This window comes from Triticum urartu, chromosome 2 (assembly GCF_003073215.2).
Source record: "Triticum urartu cultivar G1812 chromosome 2, Tu2.1, whole genome shotgun sequence".
NCBI classification, from domain to species: domain Eukaryota; kingdom Viridiplantae; phylum Streptophyta; class Magnoliopsida; order Poales; family Poaceae; genus Triticum; species Triticum urartu.
In genome coordinates, this window is record NC_053023.1 from 359,772,926 (window position 1) to 359,780,471 (window position 7,546).

The window sequence follows — 7,546 nt, forward strand, 5'->3', positions numbered from 1 at the left end:
GGGAATCCGTCGCCATCGTCATCATCAACCTTCCTCCATCACCAATTTGATGATGCTCACCGCCTTGTGTGAGTAATTCCATTGTAAGCTTGCTGTATGACGTGATGGGTTGGATGAGATTTATCATGTAATTGAGTTAGTTTTGTTAGGGTTTGATCCCTAGTATCCACTATGTTCTGAGATTGATGTTGCTATGACTTTGCTATGCTTAATGCTTTCACGAGGGCCCGAGTGCATGATTTCATATCTGAACCTATTATGTTTTCATGAATATATGTGAGTTCTTGATCCTATCTTGCAAGTCTATAGTCACCTATATGTGTTATGATCCGTTAACCCTGAAGTGACAATAATCGGGATACTTACCGATGATGACCGTAGTTTGAAGAGTTTATGTATTCACTACGTGTTAATGCTTTGGTCCGGTACTCTATTAAAAGGAGGCCTTAATACCCCTTAGTTTCCAATAGGACAGCGCTGCCACGGGAGGGTAGGACAAAAGATGTCATGCAAGTTCTTTTCCATAAGCACGTATGACTATTTTCGAAATACATGCCTACCTTGCATTGATGAACTGGAGCTAGTTCCGTGTCACCCTATGTTATAAGTGTTGCATGATTGATCGCATCCGACATAATTCTCCATCACCGATCCAATGCCTACGAGCTTTTCATATATTGATCTTCGCTTATTTACTTTTCCGTTGCTACTGTTACAATCACTATAAAACCAAAACTGCTACCGTTACTTTTGCCACCATTACCACTACTATCATATTACTTTGCTACTAAACACTTTGCTGTAGATATTAAGTTTCCAGGTGTGGTTGAATTGACAACTCAGCTGCTAATACTTGAGAATATTCTTTGGCTCCCCTTGTGTCAAATCAATAAATTTGGGTTGAATACTCTACCCATGAAAACTGTTGCGATCCCCTATACTTATGGGTTATCAGTTCTTGAACAACATAGCAAATGTCTGATACTCTGGTTTCAAAACCATGCATTTCTTGACGACATCGAACAATGTCTATCCTTGTTTCACAAAGGGTCTCTGTTAGGGAATAGACTTGTGTCTGGAGTGCAGATATAACATTGTTTTGAGCTTGCATATCTTGATCATGAGGCAGTTTGGACGAGATTGCCTTAACAACCAACCAAGTATTACGCAGGAACGTGCTTTTGGCACTGTTAGTGGACAGGTACTGACCCACTGCAGCAAGAGCTGACATTGCGGTTATAGTTTCCTCGCCACCTTCAGAAGGTGGCGATTCCACCATTTTTCCGTAGCTTGCTGAAAAGTCGAGTTTTTTAGATTAGTAGTACCAGAACAGAATATATTAAGGAGGCCGCAAAACCAAAAAAAATAGCTTTGGTCTACATACAGAACTTATTCTGGTGAACCCATGTAAAATATTAGTTGTATTTTACTGCAAAGTACAAAATAAAACCAGGTTCCAAACATATGACCATGTACCTTGGCTAATGTATTGTCTATTTCTTCACATTGTATTGAAAACTAAGGATAAAGAGACAATTTTATAATACGGTAAGCATAGTATGACATCATTCATATCACAAAACAACTGAGAACAGACAAATAGGCAATTGTAACGTTGTGTGGGCAAGTCCAGCACGAAACTAGATTACAGGTCAAGATCAAAGGAACATCACTCCTCTGTTTTAAACCTTGTAAGGTGCAATGATACGCTAAGACAATTGTGTATAAAATTGAAAAGAGTAATAAACATTGGCTGCAAACAATGCAGTTCAAGGCACAAGTCAGAGTAAATAGTAGTTACAAGGCATGAGGATTAAGGACTTACAACAGCGGCTTTAACTGGTGTAGTCATGCCCTTCATCTTGCTGGTGTGACAATCCTTGAAGATTTCCACAGAATTTGGTTCAGGTACTTTTTGGTCCTTGCGGGATTTCCATCGCCTGTTGCATCCAAGCCCTCCCGATGAACACGATGCATTCCGTTGCCTCCCCATGAACACGACGCATTCCGTTGCCTCCCCATGAACATGACGACGACGTTGTTTCTCCGTTCCGACCCAGCTATGTACACGAGCCCTGGCCGTACGTATGCGCAAGTAGGCGTTCGAGACCCCGCTCGTATGTACACATACGTGGCCGTATTTTCTTTCTTGCACCCTGGCCGCTGTACGTACGTGTAAATGCTACATGCACGCCTCTACTACGACACGTGCGCGCCTCTACTATGACACGTGCGCGCCTCTACATCGACCAGTATGTACGTACACGTCCGCGACCAGAATGACAATGCTACGTACGCTTCGACCTGGTGGGTCCCGACTATCAGGCCCTTCCTTGCCTGCGAAGATGTAGCTGGTGGGTCCCAGCGGTCAGGGGGCGAATCGTTTTTTTTGCCCGGACGCACTTCCTTGCGTGCGAAGATGTAGCTGGTGGGCCCAACAGTCAGGGAGAAACGTTTTTTCACAAAATACGGTGGCCCGTCCGGTGGGTCCCGCTGTCAGGTGGAGAAATAATTATTTTGCACGTAATAAGAAGGCACTTCCTTATTGCGGCCATGGAACCAGATGTCAGCCTCTCCACATACAGTCCACATCCGATGGAAGCCGTTCCTTGACCATGTTGACCATGCCGCGCCGAGAGCACCAGGGCGGTGGACGATGGCGAGGCCTAGGAAGGGGACGACGCGGAGCCGGGGAAGACGACGGCAGTGGATGCCCACGCGTAGAGGAGTACGAGGGTTCACTGGTTCGCTGCGGTGTGAGGCTGCCGTCACCGCAGAATAACAGGGGGTGTGGGTGAGTAGAGGGATGGCCTGGCCAGCGGTGGGAGTAGTAGGGGCGGTGAGGCCTCCGCCGCATCGCAGCCGGCCACGGGAGGCAGGAGCACGAGGCACGACCGGCGCTGGTTTGGGCGGCTGGAGCAAGAAGACCAGAGGTTGAAGAAGCACTACGGCCGTTGGATGGACATCGTACGGTCACTGGAGCTAGAATCGTGCATATTGACTAAGTTGACAAAGCCCTCCGTCCCCGTCAACTTAGTAGGCCCACAAGTCAGCCTGCCACTATACTGGGTCCCAGCTAACAGGGGGAGTATTCATTTTTTTTGTGCGTAATAAGGAGGCACTTCCTTGCGTGCGAAGATATAGCTGGTGGGTCCGAGCTGTCAGCGGGGGTAACGTTTTTTTCGCGAAATACAGAGGCCCTTCGTGGGTCCCTGATGTCAGGTGGAGGAATCATTATTTTGCGCATAATAAGGAGGCATTTCCTTGCGTGCGGCCGTGGACCCAGCTGTCAGCCTCTCCACGTACAGTCCACTTCAGATGCATGTCGGTCGTTGACCACGTTGACCAGCCACGCCGAGAGCACCAGGGCGGTGGACGACGGCGAGGCCTAGGAAGGGAATGACACGGAGCAGGGAAGACTCGTCAATTGTTTCCCATGCGGAGGGGAGTACGACTCTACGAGGGTTTATGGGTTCGTCTGCCGTCGCCGGAGAATAACAGCAGGTGTGGGTGAGTAGAGGGATGGCTAGGCCAGCGATGGGAGTATGGTGGGGCGGTGAGGCCTGCACGGCAGCAGAGCCGGCCGTGGGGAGGAGGGAGCAGCAGTCCCGCCGGTCCTGTTTGAGCGGCTGAGACAGGAAGAGCAGAGATTGAAGAAGCACGACGGCCGTTGGATGGCCATCCAACAGTCAATGCTTGTTGCGTCAACCTTTTTTTAGGAAAGCCTCAAATCTAGTGGAAAACAGCATACAACCCATTGCTATTCTTAAGGTTTTTTTTGGAGCCCATATTATTTTTGTTAGCATTACAACCCATATTGTGGCCACAGTTAAAAATTATTGAAATTTTGCATATTTCGGTGCGGTCCGAACTGTTTTTAATCCCGAAATTTCGACTCACATTCAAACTGATTTTAAAAATAAATGTATATCAATATAAAATCCAACAAATTCTCCACGCATAAAAATTAATGTAATTTAAAATCTCGAAATGAAAAAAAGATATTTGAAACTAATTGCCGGTTTGATGTGTTTTAAAAATGTACAATCCCATTTCTCCTTACTGATGGGCCATTTTCTCGGCCAGTCGAATGAAAGCTCTCCTCGTCTTGAAAGATTTGCAGCCCAACAGGCCTGACAAAGCGACTTACTTGGCAAATCACAGGGAGAAAATTCAGAGACCTGCTGGGTCCACCTGAGGAGGGGAATATGTTGGGAGGAAGGAGATTCAAAGCACGGCAGCCGAGTGAACTAGTTTTTTTCACGGACAAGTGAACTAGTTTACATACATAAGCAAATTGCCACTAAAAAAGCAATCAGGTTAATGGGTTCTTAAAAGAAATATTTCGGACAAAACAGATAATTACAACACATAGGCTAATGCATGAAACACTCACATGATAAAGGTGCTTATAAACAGATAAAGTACATCATCTAGACCTTCCTGGCACGCTTGATCATGACGCTGCGGCTGTCCGTGTACTCGTCGGTTACGGGAAGCAGACACGCCCTCATGTCCAAAATCTGCATGTACATGTCGTAGCATGCGTATGCGCCCTTGGCCGCGTAGGTTATGTAGGCTAGATTCAGAGGTACCTCCCACGTGTTCAGGTCGTCTTCTTTCATGTTGGCGTATCAGGGGTTGATGATGGTCTCAGCGAGGTCAACCACGGAGTCCTTCTCCTGCCCATTGCTGATGATCTTGTATTGCTTCTGGATGTCGAAAAGCTTGTTGCACCAGATGGCCGAATCGTCGCGTTCTTCCTTCTCTCCATTGCAGTCGGCGCTGCCGATGAAACGGGCAAATGCTCTAGAACCTGGTGCAGCCATAGGACTGAGGCGAGGCAGAGCTTCACCGAGTCCGTATCGTTGGTGTACATCACATTCAACTTGGTGCAGCCATAGGACTGAACGGCGAACTCAAAGGGGAACTCCTTGCTGAAGTCCATATCAGCAGGCTCACCCCTCGGATCGCCATTGGAGTCTCTTCGAGTGAACGAGTGTGTAGGCGGCGGCAGCAGTTCGTTTTTCAGCTCTTGGGGAACTGGATTCAATAGTAAGCTGAGTGTGTACAGGCGACAACAGTTACTACCCCTCCCTCGTCCGCTGCACGCCCGGCAGAAGATGCACCCTCGGCCACACGTCGGTTCACGAGCGGGTCTGTATTGGTACTGTAATAACAGGAGTTAGTGGTCACTTTACTTAAATTTAATTAGCTTTAATAGAAATTTGTACTTAAAACAAGCAATGCATTCGCTCGTTCTATCAGTGCCACAGGATCAACATGCACAACAATTAGAATTATTATTCTCAGGACGCACACGATCATCACATTTGTCGCACTTTCACAAAGATAATACTACCGAGTTTGAACTGTTTGTTATGGTTGTTGTCCTCTGCATCATCATGCCGTGTTTCCCAGCTTGCAAGATTCAGAACCAACAAATAAGATCCAAATAATAAGTACAACAAAGATGCCTACACATCTCATTGATTCCCAGCTTGCAAGATTCAGAACCAACAAATAAGATCCAAATAATAAGTACAACAAAGATGCCTACACATCTCACTGATTCCCAGCTTGCAAGATTCAGAACCAACCCATTAGAGCCTTTTGATAAAGTGAATATCGGGATTAAATCCATCTTGGCTAGCCATGTCATACAATCGAAGAACTTGGCGAATGCTCTTGACCGTCACAACATCTGTAGTTGAGTATTCCTGTTTGCAGCATGTTTGCACAGCACAAACAAGGAGACAGGAGAGCATGATTTCGCTTTAATAGCGGCCTCCTTGAACTCAACCTCCAGCTCTACTTGGATGAGGTCTGCCTGGAGTTCCATGATTCAATTCATGCGCCTTTTTCTGCAGTTCACCTGAAATGAAGCAAAGATTGCATCATTCAGCTAGCAAGAAGTACTTGCTCTTGTGAGCTGGCAGGTTCTTCTTTAGTAGTTGCACTAAAATTGAGGAACATTAAGGTTGGCTGTCCGGCTCATGTAAGGTGCAACTATAATTTTCTTATCCTTTTGTGCAGTTCCACTAAAATAAAGTGCCATTGTGGTGACAGTGACGGCTCCATCTTGCAAAGGCTAATAAAATGTTGCACGAGATTACCAGCAGAACTTGACGGAGATTTTGGAAACTCCAATCACCATTTTGTGCAGTTCCACCAAAATTGAGAGATGTTGCCCACGTGACATTTTAGTTGAACTGCACAAGACACTCATTCCAAAAAAAGTGTTTTCTGCAGTTCACCAAAAGGTCACAATAGCAACAAGGTGAAATGGATATCCCTATCTGCACAAAAAGATAGAAAGTAAACAGTTGCTGGTCAATAAGAATATACGAAACATATACAAAATGAAAAGAAGCATCTTAATTATGTTCATGGCAATCACGCAAGGACAATAGAAATTTTAAAACGTCAGCGATGCTTCATGTTACCAGAAGCATTACGATCAACAATGAGATTCCTCAAATATGGGATTACTTTAATGGTGGCATTGCTTGTTTACCAGACACAGTAAATCAACAGCAGCTAAAGAGTTGGTTTAAGGGCATGGGACCGTGGGGACACCAGGACACTCAGCAGCGTAAAGGAGCAACTTACTTATCATACTGGGGAAAACAAGCAGGAGTGCCATTGTACTATGTGAGGGCAGCAAATCTAATCCTGGAGACCTTTTACTATGTGAGGGCAGCAATCTAATCCTGGACCTTTTACTATGTGAGGGTAGCAAATCTAATCCTGAGACCTTTTACTATGTGAGGGGCAAATCTAATCCTGGAGACCTTTTACTATGTGATGGCCAGCAAATCTAATCCTGGACATACTCTGTTGACTTGTCCACCAGCCGCACTTTCTATCCTTTTTCAACCAATAATAGATCTGTTCCTTATCCAGTTTGTACTGCGTTTTCCCATTATTTCCCTTTTCAACCAAGAGACCGGTTGGGTATCCGGTCTCTACTACTTTCATCAATTATTTCCTCTTTGAATCAAGTCCTAGATTCATGCTACAACTTTCCCCCCTTTCTTCGTTGTTTGAACAAAGCCCTAGATTCGAATGCATGAAGTAGCTTTACCTCTAATAATACTAAAAATTTAGGTGGCTTTGGAAGAGCTGATGGGAGTAGAAAAACATGCACATGCGGACACGTGGGGAGCTGGGGCAGTAGAGCAAGGCTGCTTTCGAAGAACTTATACCTGAGGGTCGCCGGGATGTCGGTGGCGGCAGGTCGGATCTGCGGACAATATAGCAGGGAGGAAGAAGGGTCGGAGGACCTCCCGAGCCGGCCATGTGTCGGAGAGAACGGCACGGGTAGAGGATCGGGCCCCTCCGGCAGCTGTGGGTTTCCTCCCTCGACGGCGATGACTGCGTGAACGATGCAACTTTTAGTCCTCTACACACACCGGTCGAAGGGATCCGACCGGATCTGTGACTAGTGGTGAGCAGAGAGAAAATGTCGCTACCGCTGTCTTGTTTATATCTGGAGAGGATGAGAGAATGAAGAGAGCAACACTAGTAAAGCAAGCGCTCAGGC